The sequence below is a fragment of the Halichoerus grypus genome, chromosome 2 (assembly GCF_964656455.1).
Source record: "Halichoerus grypus chromosome 2, mHalGry1.hap1.1, whole genome shotgun sequence".
NCBI lineage: Eukaryota > Metazoa > Chordata > Mammalia > Carnivora > Phocidae > Halichoerus > Halichoerus grypus.
In genome coordinates this window covers 43,456,836-43,468,974 of record NC_135713.1, presented here as the reverse complement: position 1 = coordinate 43,468,974, position 12,139 = coordinate 43,456,836, and the positions used below count along the sequence as shown (strand labels likewise).

At 39.9% G+C, this 12,139-nt stretch overlaps 1 pseudogene; it reads left to right on the top strand.

Annotated features, from left to right (window-relative positions):
* The first annotated feature begins 11,209 nt into the window (after positions 1–11,209).
* Positions 11,210–11,784, top strand: LOC118545690 (small ribosomal subunit protein eS8 pseudogene; annotated as a pseudogene).
* The last annotated feature ends 355 nt before the right edge of the window (positions 11,785–12,139 follow it).

Here is a 12,139-nt window from a genome sequence, read left to right as displayed (position 1 = left end):
GGACTTGTCTAATTTTTGTTTCATGGTAGGCGATGTCATTTTCATAGTGAATCACATAACAGAGCAGGCAGTTGATCAAATGTGACCAGTAGATGCTGTGAGGTGCTCCAGCGCATGGGTTGGATGGAAAAGGATCCATTAGGAAGGGACCATGGCACTCAGGAGATAACATGGTACTCTTTATGGAATCAGCATACACGCTGCCTGGTTTTTTCCATGATGTGGTTCTTGCCTCCCTTCCAACTTTTTCTTATAGACACTACTTCTTAGCAGCCTCCAGCCATTCTTTTTCAGTCCCTCAAACATGCCAAGTCATTTCCCTATTATTGGGCTCTTTCCTCTGTTCCCTGAAAAGCTTTCTCTAACTGCTTCTGTGATGATAGACAATAGATCTATGCTGTGCAACTCAGATACTAGCTCCATGTGCCTATTTATATTTAAATTAAAATTACAGTTGGCCCTTGAACAATAGGGGGTTAGGGGCTCCAACTCCCTACAGTCAAAAATCCACTTATTACTTTTGACTCCCCCCAAATTTAATTACTAATAGATTACTGTTGACTGGGAGCTTTCCTGATAATGTAAGTAGTTGATGAACACTTATTTTGTATGTTGTATGTATTATATATGGCATTCTTACAATAAAGTAAGCTAGAGAAAAGAAACTGTTAAGAAAATCATAAGGAAGAGGAAATACATTTACAGTGCTGTACTGTAAAAAATCAACATATAAGTGGACTGGTGTAGTCTGAACCTGTGTTGTTCAAGGATCAACTGTACCTAAAATTATAAATTCAGTTTCTTGGTCACACTAGCTACACTTTAATGCTCACACTAGCTAGTGGGTACCATACTGGACAGTGCAAATATAGATCACTGCCATCATTGCAGAAAATTCTATTAGATAACCTTGTTTTAGAAAATAACTTTCTTCAGGGCAGGACCCACTGTCCATCTTGTTCCCTGTTGTATTCTAGTGCCCATCACAAAGCCTGGACTATCGTAGGTGCTCAAATATTTGCTGAATCAATGTATAAATGAATGGACTAAATGATAAAAGAATTACTGAATAACTACTAGTAAGGAAAATCTTAAATTAAGACTAAGAACTAGAATGGATAGTTGGGGTAGATTATTTGGAAAGGATTCAAACTCCAGCCCTGAGACGGAAGTTGACATAAAACACACTACGTATGTAACTGTTGCTTGTTCCCTTCCCCCCCACCACCACTAAAACACGGGCTCCTCAAAAGGGACTGCTCTTGTTCGCTGCTGTATTCTCAACACCCAGAACGGAGTCTATCTTCAGCGAGGAAACAGACCAGTTTGTCCCTTTGTGCATCCTTATTTTCATCTATAAAAATGAAATGACAATTTCACTTTTAGAAAAGGGTACATCCACTTCCCAAATATTTCACTAGTATCATTGCCTTTCATATTGCCTTCCCAGTTTTGTCTTTTTTTAAAAAAATGTTTTAATCTATAGATCTGTCTTTTAGATCTATAGGTCTCTCCTTGTTCTTAGTAACTATTCGACACAGGATGTGCTCTCCAACTCCCATGGCCTTTTCTTCACTCCTCAGGCAGTGGCTGGCTGTGCTTAGCATTTCCCCCTTTCAAGCCACATCAATATCAGGGTGTCAACTTTTTTCATTCTGACAATTAGCTGTCACCCCCGAGCTAAGGATCTAATGGCTGCAAATGGGTTAAAGTGTTCCTTCTCCAGGAGGATAGGAGTCCTCAGCAAGATTTCTTGGAAGCATCTTAATTCTGAATCTTAGTCACTTCTGCAGGGCTCAGCTTCAACCTCTTCTCCTTCCTGAAGCCTTTCCTTTCTCCCAGAATTAAATGTGAACATGCTTTTGACTTGAGCCTAAGCACAGCCAAAGTAAGTCATTTACTTGTAGCCAGAAGATGCCCAAGCACAGCACCCCTAAGTCCATCTAGACCACAGTAATTTATCCTCTCACCTCTCACAGCAATTCTTCTATTCCTCGCCTGTGACACATATTACCATCTATCTTGTACTGTAATGATTTATGCCTGGGTCTTACCTCTATAAGACAGCAATTCGTCTTTATATATCACCCAGACTTACACAGAATAAGCACTCCATAAGTGATTTTCACATGAATGAGAGTGTCCTGTGTTGGGCCCATGCTTTGGATTTCAAATTCTTAGCTAACAGTATCTTTGTGAAACCTTTGCAAGATGGGAAGAGAAAGTCTTTTAGCCCAGTGAACTCAAAACAACAACAAATGAACTTTCTGTGGAATACACAGGACTTGATATAGTAGGATTTCAAAGTGATCAGAAACTCCACCCCAATCTAAATTTTCACTCCTGTTAACCTGTCATTGTAAGGACAATGGCTAGGAAGGTAGCAGAGGCCATGTTCTAAAAAAGTGGCACATTTTTATTATTTAGATAATAAGTTAGAATGAAGATCTTGGTAAGTATGGGGTGAAGAGGCCATTCATGAAATGATGCCAAAAACAAGAGGGTGGCAAGACAGACAGAAAGGGAGTCAAGGCGTATAGGGGCTTTTTAAACTAATTATTCCCTCCTCAAGTGATGGCGCAGACCCTGTCTTTGCTTCAATGTTTGTTTTCCTCAATGTTATGATCCCCCTGCTTACTTCTGGTAATGCCTAAAATTCCAGCATTTGAAACACATACCTTTGAGTTATAGCTTTTTATTTCTAAAGAGATTCTCATACATTGTAAAATCCTTTTAAAGCATTAATATGCCAAGGGTAAGACATGAATATTTTAGCATAGTCCAGTACAAAAATAAAAAGCTGTCCATTAGGAAACATAGAACTGGCTCTGTCACATTTGTTAGTGGGACTCCCGTGACTTCTCAGTGTCTCAGTTACCTTATTATATGCAAAGTGAGCAATATATGCACACATGGACATATATATACACATACATGTTTTGAGATAAGTATGTTTAATATAAGATATTTAATAGGTACTAGAAAAGGATACAAAGTATAGTTCCTTTTCACAGAAAATTAAAATAATTAGGCAGCTCATAAGATCGAATGATTTATATTTCCTATATTACGTGTTGGAAACTGTAGCCTAAAACAGTGATGTCATTTCCTAGAAAATGATTATTCATTTATTTTTCTTCTGTTGTAACTTTCCTACGAGGAACCAATCACTTTACTAATTCCAGATTATGAGGTTCAGGAGAAAACACACCCATTCTCAACTCTAACAATGAGCCTGTAATCCAAGAACAGGGAAAATATACAAAATATTTAACATCTAGAACAGCATAAAATAGAGTCAGCCACAGACAACCGTAACAACTACAGAGATAAGGACAAGGCGGTGACTTCTCTGCCCAGAAGTAAGCTCCGTAGGTTGTTCCAATCCCACCGGCTAGAGAGACTAGCTCAGAAATGATCACAAGAGACCAGTAAAACCAAAAGTGGGGCTAAGGCCTTCGGAGAATTTACTGTGGAAAGAAATTTTCTCCCTCTTTGGAGGTTTGTTGAATTATCAGAGTGAAGTAATCCTAAAGTGATTGAGGGTCACCACACAGAATCTAAGAACACCAATACAGAGGAAAGAAGAGCTAAAGAGATGGAGAAAATTATGGTCCTTATGATATTGCTTAGATGCCTGATTCAGCTATACCTGAAGCCAGCCAGAATCAACCCTGAACATTTTAAGCACATCAGCTAAAAACTTCTCTCTTTTTGCTAAAGCCAGTTTGACCTGGGCTTCTGTCATTTACAACCAAGTAAGATCTGAGTAATAACCAAGTCTACTTAGGGAAAGTGGTAGGACCAAGAATCAAATCTAACAATGTCTCTCAACTTAAAATTTAGGTGATCTTTTCACTATATCAGAAGTTCTCATTTGGGGTGGGGAAGGGGGTGAGATTTCAGAATCACTTGGAAGAACGTTTCTAATAGATACATTTACCATCCACAGTCCCCTGCCCCCACAAAAACTATAATAAATGAAAACTTGGAGATGGGAGGTAAGAAGGGAAATAGAGGTGAAAATATAAGCAAATATACTTTGAGAAAACTCTGAGTGACTGATACATTCCTAGCTGCAAAACAACTCTACACTCTTATGTTGCTTTGTTACATGGAGTGCCATGGGCTCAATTACGGTGCAGAAGTGAGGATCCAATTTAAAGCCTGTTTTACATTTTATGAGTCAAAGAACTGGTTTCTGAACTAGCAACAATCTCCTTCCTGAAAGAAAGGATTAACTTCTCTGGGTCCCTGGAATAAAATTAAATTTTAGAATTGCAGGAGGTAAGTGTACAACAATAATGTTTTTAAAGAGGGAAATTCACCCTCTATCATTATACTGGAGGGCCACTTTGTCTTCCCACCAAACAGAAATGACAATATCTTCAAAGATGTAGAACAAAGTACCAGTTGTCAGTTCCTGTACAAATTTCTTGTTCTTTGGAATGTTTCCTAATTTTACACAGATTGAAATAATGCAGACTATCTTGTTAATAGACCTCAGCCATATAAAGGGAAATGAAATGCTATTTTTGGATATTACCTAGAAAAGACAACAGGGTTTTACATATGGCTTTGGACCAAAAAGCTAAGGCAGACTGTTGGGCAGGTCTGTGCCTAAAGCAGGAATGGCAAATAAGCCAATTCTGAACAATTAGCAGTTCCTGCCAGGAACACCGAATTGAGAAGAACTGTGAAGTCTCCTACGGATCCAGTGGGAAAGGATATTATGATCAATTATTGATGTCCATCACGGTCATGGAAAGGGAAAGTGGTAGCTTGAGTGCAATCTACTTATCCTCTCTGACCTAAACCACTCACAACTAATAAAGGCCTGCAGTTTTATTTTTCAACTTGTACAACTTTGTGTAAATACTCTCAAATATATAACTGTATTGGCACTTGGCCATTATTTTAGAGCTAAATTGCAACAAATTGGCTTATTGTGAGAAATAACACTTGAGCATCCACAGCTACACCTTTACTGACCTTTCCAGGGAAACTTCTCTCCCATTATTTTCTTGTAGTTCCTACAAGTGAGCAGGATGGATAGAAATTGATAACTTTCACTTTCAAGGAAAGATACTGTATTATTCTGGGAAATGCTAAGTTACATGATTTAAAAATTTTTATATCAATCCTCCTTTTCCAAGTATCAGCTATGCATCCTTATGCTAATCATTTGGCCTCTCTGAGACCTATTAGCTGTGGGAAAGCCCCACTGAAATAATGCATGTAAAAGTGCTTGGATATTGAGAAGTGCTACATAAATATGACTTTTCAGTCTGGAGAAATCACTATATAACATTCAGAGGTCTTTTGTTAATTACAGGCCCCTAAAGGTCTATCTATTTCATTTAGGATTAAGGGAACTCAAATTCACCATGCAGGGTGACAAGTCTGGTGAGAAGTATTATCCTGACTCACCTGATACCTTTAGCCTTGTCACCCTGCTGAGCATTATTCCAACCTCCTTCCAGGTCACTTAGAGCTCTCTTAATGAGCTCCCCACTCTGATCTGTCTTGATCCTCTGCTAGAGTAGAACATGTTCATGTTGCCATTTTCAATCCTATAAAGCTGACATTCTCTTTATTCCTGCCCAAACAACACTGCTGACTCTCTCCTGGGCCTATACACACAGCTTCCAAACTCCTCAAACCTCTAGCTTTGTTCATCTTCTATTGAATTATCTGAGCAATGCTGGTGGGCTCTATCTTTGCATTGAAATCAGTACTTGGGGATTTATCATTTTATGATGTTTACTGGTCTCTCCTTAAACCCTTCTTCTGTTCTAATTTTATATTCTCTTTCTCACTCATATCTTTCCTTATTTTTTAAAAAAACTAAGAAACTAATAGCTACTTTAGGCTTGTAGGAAAGAAAATGAATGTCCATAAAGGCTAATGACAGTGTCCAAGGTCACAGAGATCGTACATAATAGGGATAGAATTTAAACTCAGGTGCGCATGACTCAAAATTGCACACTCCTTCTGGAGTACCATACTGCTTTTCAAATCCTCATCAATCTTCCAGCTGTCCTCATTTTGTACCTCACATCATAACTGTGCCAAAAAAGTCTGACAAAATCTGTTCATCATCTGAGAAACAGATACACCATTATTGCAATCACACTTTAAATACGAGGCATCATTGCTGAACTTAATGATCTCTCTGTATCTCTCTTGAATATCTAGGGACTTTGAACAAGACCAATAGGGGAAAAAGCTATAGGTCAGTACTACTGGTAATTCAATTAGGACAGAATAAGAATTTTAAACATCTCCATCTTGCTAGTTGGAAATGAATATGCAGCTCAAATCCTTATGGTTCTTCTAGGTTATGTCAGGGGTTTAGAACAGAAGTACTCAATTTTGTTCCAAAACTCTGGGCTCGGGAAAATTACCAGGTTTAAAATTATAGGACACAGAGTTTATTTTCCAGTCAATAATTTGAGAATAAGTGAAATTAAGATCAAGAGGGTCAAGGGATTTACCTACATTCACCCAAGCTGATACGACTCTAAGTGTCAGACTTAAAATAGACTATGAAATCACACATATGGGTTCCTTAGCTGAACCCAGCAGTGCTTGGTGATGTAATTGACTGATATTCAGTACAAGCTCCTTATGTAGTACACTCTAGTAGGAAGTGGTTTAGGAACTTGCAGTCCCTGGGTCATGTTTCAAGCAGGTCTGACTGCAGCTAAATAGTTTTTCCACATATCCAAACTTATGCTCTTTCGATGAAACTATCATTTTCCAGGGTTCCTTAAAGCAGTTTCCCTGTAAGAGGTCAGGTAGTAGGTGGTGGCCTATACTTTCAGGAAGTTTGGAAAATATAGTTCAAGCATACTTAATTTGTTCTGTTTTATACTACGGAATTTCTTGGTGCCTTTGTTATGTGAATGAGCCCCTTGACACTAAGAAATGACTGTATGTTACTCCTCAAACCTTAGTGCACAGTTAGTAGCATAACTGAACAAGTAACCCAAGGAATACAATTTGGGAAACTGTGCCCACTCCCCAACCCACATTTTGGATTAAATGCTACACTCCCCACGCAGGTTCCCTCTTTACCCTTTGCTCCTGTTCTTTAACGAAGCCCTAAAAAACAGCGATCTCTGTAATGTAACCAGAGTTTACACAAACCCAGGAGCAAAATAAAAAGGCCAGCCCCAAACAGACAAATAAAACAATGACAAACAGCCTTAGGTCGATATTTTTCTCCCTTCATGTAGCAAAGGATTGCTTCTTGGGGAGTGCACTGAGAGTCGGCTTCACAACAGGCACTTTGGTAGGAACAGACATGAACCAGAAGACCCTGTCACAAGCCTCAAAGGGCTGTCAATGGCAGCTACAGAATTTCTATACACTAGAAATTAAGGCCAATTAGGGTGACAGGATGAATGGGGACTTGGGGAGAGTTCAATGACTTACCTTGATTTTGAGTGTGCATAGCAAAATCACTGCCAGCCAGATTGATAGTTTGTTGAAGGGCAAAATTTGGCGGGGTTCAAAGAAATTGTGGAAAGATGACATCCCTGAGCCTCCCCTTCGTTCTGCCATTAGCAATTGGTTCTGCCATTAGCAACAGGCCTTGTACCTGGGGAGACACATGACAAAACAGATTATCATACAAAAAGGAGTGTTATTATTGTGCTCAAGGAGACCAGAACAGTGAACTGACTCAAGGGACAGGTTAATCTACATCCGTAACAGAAAAAAAATATTTCAAATTGCTGTTAGATAGCCATTTTGCAAAAAGAAAACACAGTATTCTCATTTGTCGCCCTACAGAAGGAGACATTCTATAACACAGTCTCTTTGAATAAAAATAAAAATAATGTACTGGATTGATGCTTTGTCTATGTATTTTCAAAACCTCATTATCAGAACTGAACTGGGAACAGAAAATGTAAGTTCTTATACTGTCAATCCTCAATCAAATGATCTTAAATCCCTTAGTATCTAGGGGACTCAGTTTCTTCACCCATATGTTGGGAGAGTTGAACTACAGGGTCAGGAAAGTCCATCTTGGCTCTAAAACAGCATGGTTTGATAATATTCTTCAATGCCTCTTAGGTATTCAGCGTAGTGGTTAAATGATCAGGCTCTGGGTTTAAATCCCAGGCTTGACATTTACTGTTTCTGTGACCTTGAACATTAATTATTACTTCTCAGTCTTGTTTCCCTAACCTATAAAACAAGGGTAATAATAATACCTGCCTCGTAAGTTTTGGGGAAGATTAAATCAAGTAACGCATTTCAAATACTTTAGTTGCTAGCACCTAGTTACAGTTCAATACATAGAAGTTATCATCAACACTATTGCAGCTTTAAGTTTTATGCAGAGCCCCATCCCAATAACTGGAATGCAGTGCTCAATGAACAGGTGCTGAACTGGGCACATCCCAGGTCTGTGTTCAATCACTAACCTTATTTACACTCCTTTGGCCTAGTTCTATGCAGGACCTTATTTATGCAACATATACTTAATGTAGCACTTATCACATGCTGGATACTCTTCTAAATGTTTGAAAAATATTCAGTCATTTAAATCATTCCACGACCCATTGAGTGAGGTATTCTATTATCTGCTCACTTAATAAATAAGGAAACTGAGGCACAGCAAGGGTAAATAGCTCTAAACCATGTGCCAACAACTAGTTTGTGCCAGAGCTAGGATGTGGACCAAGGCAGCCTGGCTCTGGAGCCCGGACTCCTGAACGCCAGGAGACCCTGCTAGCTTTGAATCCCCCTCTCCTCACGCTTATCCCTTCCAGCATGGCTTCCCCACAGGCCAAGCTGCCTGGCTCATTCACGCTACTATGCTTTCAAGCCCACATTTCCTCCCACCACTTCATAACTCACCAGGTGGCCTCTCCCAAGTCCTATACTTTATTGACCTTAATCGAAGACATCCTTCAAGACTTGCAACTCTCTCCCCTAAAAGTTGTCAGCTTTTCCTTCACTTACTCTGTCTTCTCCTGTCTGGGTCAACACCATTTGCATGCAGAGGGGTCAGGGTAACAGATGTTTATTTCTCGCATGTCTGACTCTGCCTACCCCACTAAATTATAATTCCAGGAGAACAGGATCCATAGCATCCCTCTGCATAGGGGTCTCATGGTTGGCTGTAGGTCTTAAGATAGCCCTAGAAAATTCCGTCTGACTTGAAACATTAGGATGCATGCCATTTATCTGATCTCATTTTTTCCCTTAAACGAATTTGAGAACAATGGATACGGTAGTCTCATTTGACAAAAGCCAGTCTAGAGTGACATCTGGTGGCTATTTTTTAAAAGGTTCACAAACATTCACTGGTCCTTACAGGTCAGGTTCATTCCTTAAGGGAAAAGTGCATTATCCATCAAAGCATATGTCAGAACTGGGCTACCTACCAAGATAACAGGAAGAATCAGGTGAGATTAGATGAGCAGAAATCCTTCTATACTCTGTAAGTCACAAAGATGTGGAGCACCCTCCTTCAGGAAGAGAGATTCCTGGTACCAAGGCCCAAGTTTAGAGATAGAAGTTGAAATCTCATATTCCAGTCCTTGCTATTAGCTCTTAGAGAATAGGCAAGCCTCATTCCCCCTTTGAACCTCAGTTACGATATAATTGTTTTAACATATACGTTTTTACATATTTTTATATTTATATTTTAATACTGGGATTAAACTCAAGCTCTACTTTTCTTTCTATAAAAGCGTATCATCTACAATATATAAAATTTCCCCTAAATTTTAAGTGCCAAGTTAGTAGTTATGATCTCCCATTTAAATACCACCTTTTACACTAATACTTAACAAAATGAACCAAAATTAAAAGGTTAAAAAGTATGCTCCTAAAAAATGCTAACAGTAGTAGTACCACTCATACTTGCCAGAGCAGCAATAATAGCTAACATATGCCATGCCAAGTATTTTTGTACATGTATTGCCTCATACTGCTGGATGCAGAAGCTGAGAAAGCACCAGCATCAGAAAGTCACAAACTGCACATTCTGCCCCAGGATGCCACGGGGAAAGAAGAGGAGACGCAAGAAAGCCCCCCACTGGATCATCCATCATAACTGAGAACATCAACATTGGACCAGAAGCCTTGTCTGCCATGATTTTACAGTCCTTTTCCTTTTCCGACTGCCCTATCTGTGGTCAGATGGGAGCAGAAGCAATAGGTCAAGTGGAGAACAAAGTGTGAAAGGCAAATTAAGTAAGTGGCCAAGCTAACCTGCCATTCCCAACTTCTCCACTGGAGGCATCCAGGACCAAGTCAGGCTCAAACGGGGGTGGGGGGAGGGGGTGCAGAGTGTAAAGTCTAAAACTGGAAGCAATACTGAGGCTGTGATATCAGACTGAACAGATATTTTTGTGCCTGGAAAATGAGACTGTTTATTATTACTGAATGTGACAGCAAAAGCTATGAAACCCAAAGTACTGTCAGGGCTATAGAAAAGAGGTTTGACATTGTACAGGGTGACAGAGGCAGTGAGAAAGAATAAAGTAGTTTTCCATTTGAGCCTTACCCCATCCCGTTCATTCAATAAACCGAATTTACAGTCTTGGACTCGAATAGAATTGCCCACTTTGAAAGATGAGTAAGCAAGAGAAACAACCCAGCACAAAACCTGAGAGAACAGGAGGGACATGGAACACAAGAGATAGTGAAGAAAATAGTATATTACAACTGCTTTTCCCTGTCAAGAAAATTAGACAAAACATGAATGCTCTGAAACAGGAAATAAATCTGTAACACACAACAAAAAGGCAATTAGTGGAGCAAAAGAATGTTAGCATTCCATGAACTCTATGAAAGGACTAGGAGTTACCCAAAGCACAATACTAGGTCGGTGGCATGAGGATAGGCTTGAGGGGGGAAAAAAAAAAAATCACAATGCTTAAGTTTAAAAAAAAAAATTGACTAAGATGAAAATAGTTAAAGTACAGTAAGTACCTAGAGAGAGACCATAGAGGACCACTGTATTAATCATTGCTCTCCTCAAGAGAAAACAATAATTGCAATAGAAAAAAAGATTATTCAAATATATACTGGAAGAAAATAATTCAGAAATGAAGCAAGAGTTGATCTGAAGGTCCAGTGAGTTTCCAGGTTTCCGGGAAAAATTAAAAAATATTGTCCCAAATCTATTCGGAGTTATTATACTTCAAAATAAAAGCATCTCCTTTCCAGCCAGCAGTGAGCAATGGGCGTCTTTCAGGACAACTGGCACAAACGTCAGCCCCAGCACGAGAAGAGGGAGTAGGAGCTGGGGTGCCCTGTTGCCAACCCCGAAGTGGCCCCTGTCACATACACACTCTCTGTATCGGGGCGGGGCGGTGGGGGGAGCAACAAGAAGTAGCATGCCTTGAGGCTGGACACAGGGACTTTATCCAGGGGCTCCAAGTGTTGTACACACAAAACAAGGATTACTGATGTGGTCTGCAACACATCCAATAACCAACTGGGCCCACTAAGCCCCTGGTGAAGCACACTGTCCCGACTGTGGTTCGGGTCCCACTATGCACTGCCCTTGGGCTGCAAGAAGGGGGCCAAACGGACTCCTGAAGATGAAGAGATTTTAAAAACAAAATGATCCGAGGCAATTCAGAAAAAATAGGATAAAAAAAAGACAAAGAATGCCTAAATCAGCATCTTCTGGAGGAGCAGTTCCAGCAGAGCCAGATTCTTGCACGCATGGCTTCAAGGCCAGGCCAGTGTGGCAGAGGGCAGAGAGCAGGGGTTCTAGCTGAGGAAAATCAGGCCCAGGAAGGCAAATAAATCCTCCTTCATCCTATTGTCCCTCTTGTAATAAAACAAGTACCAACAAAAACAAAACAAAACAACCCACAAAAATAGAATACAGAAGAAGTGGTTACTGGAAGAAAGGCAACCTAAGCCCAGACTTCTCAGTTTACGCGAGCAGTTGGCAGAGTTCGGCTGTATTATTTGGACAGGGGACTGTGTATTCATAGAGCATTGTCCCCAACATGTGGAGAATACACATTTGTACACTTACCCTGCCCTTCTCCCTTCAACTCCAAGCTCGTTCAAGTGCCTGCTTTATATCTCCATGGGATTATCTAACAGACCACTGGAAAGCAGAATTTCCAAAACCAAACTGCCATCTTCTTCT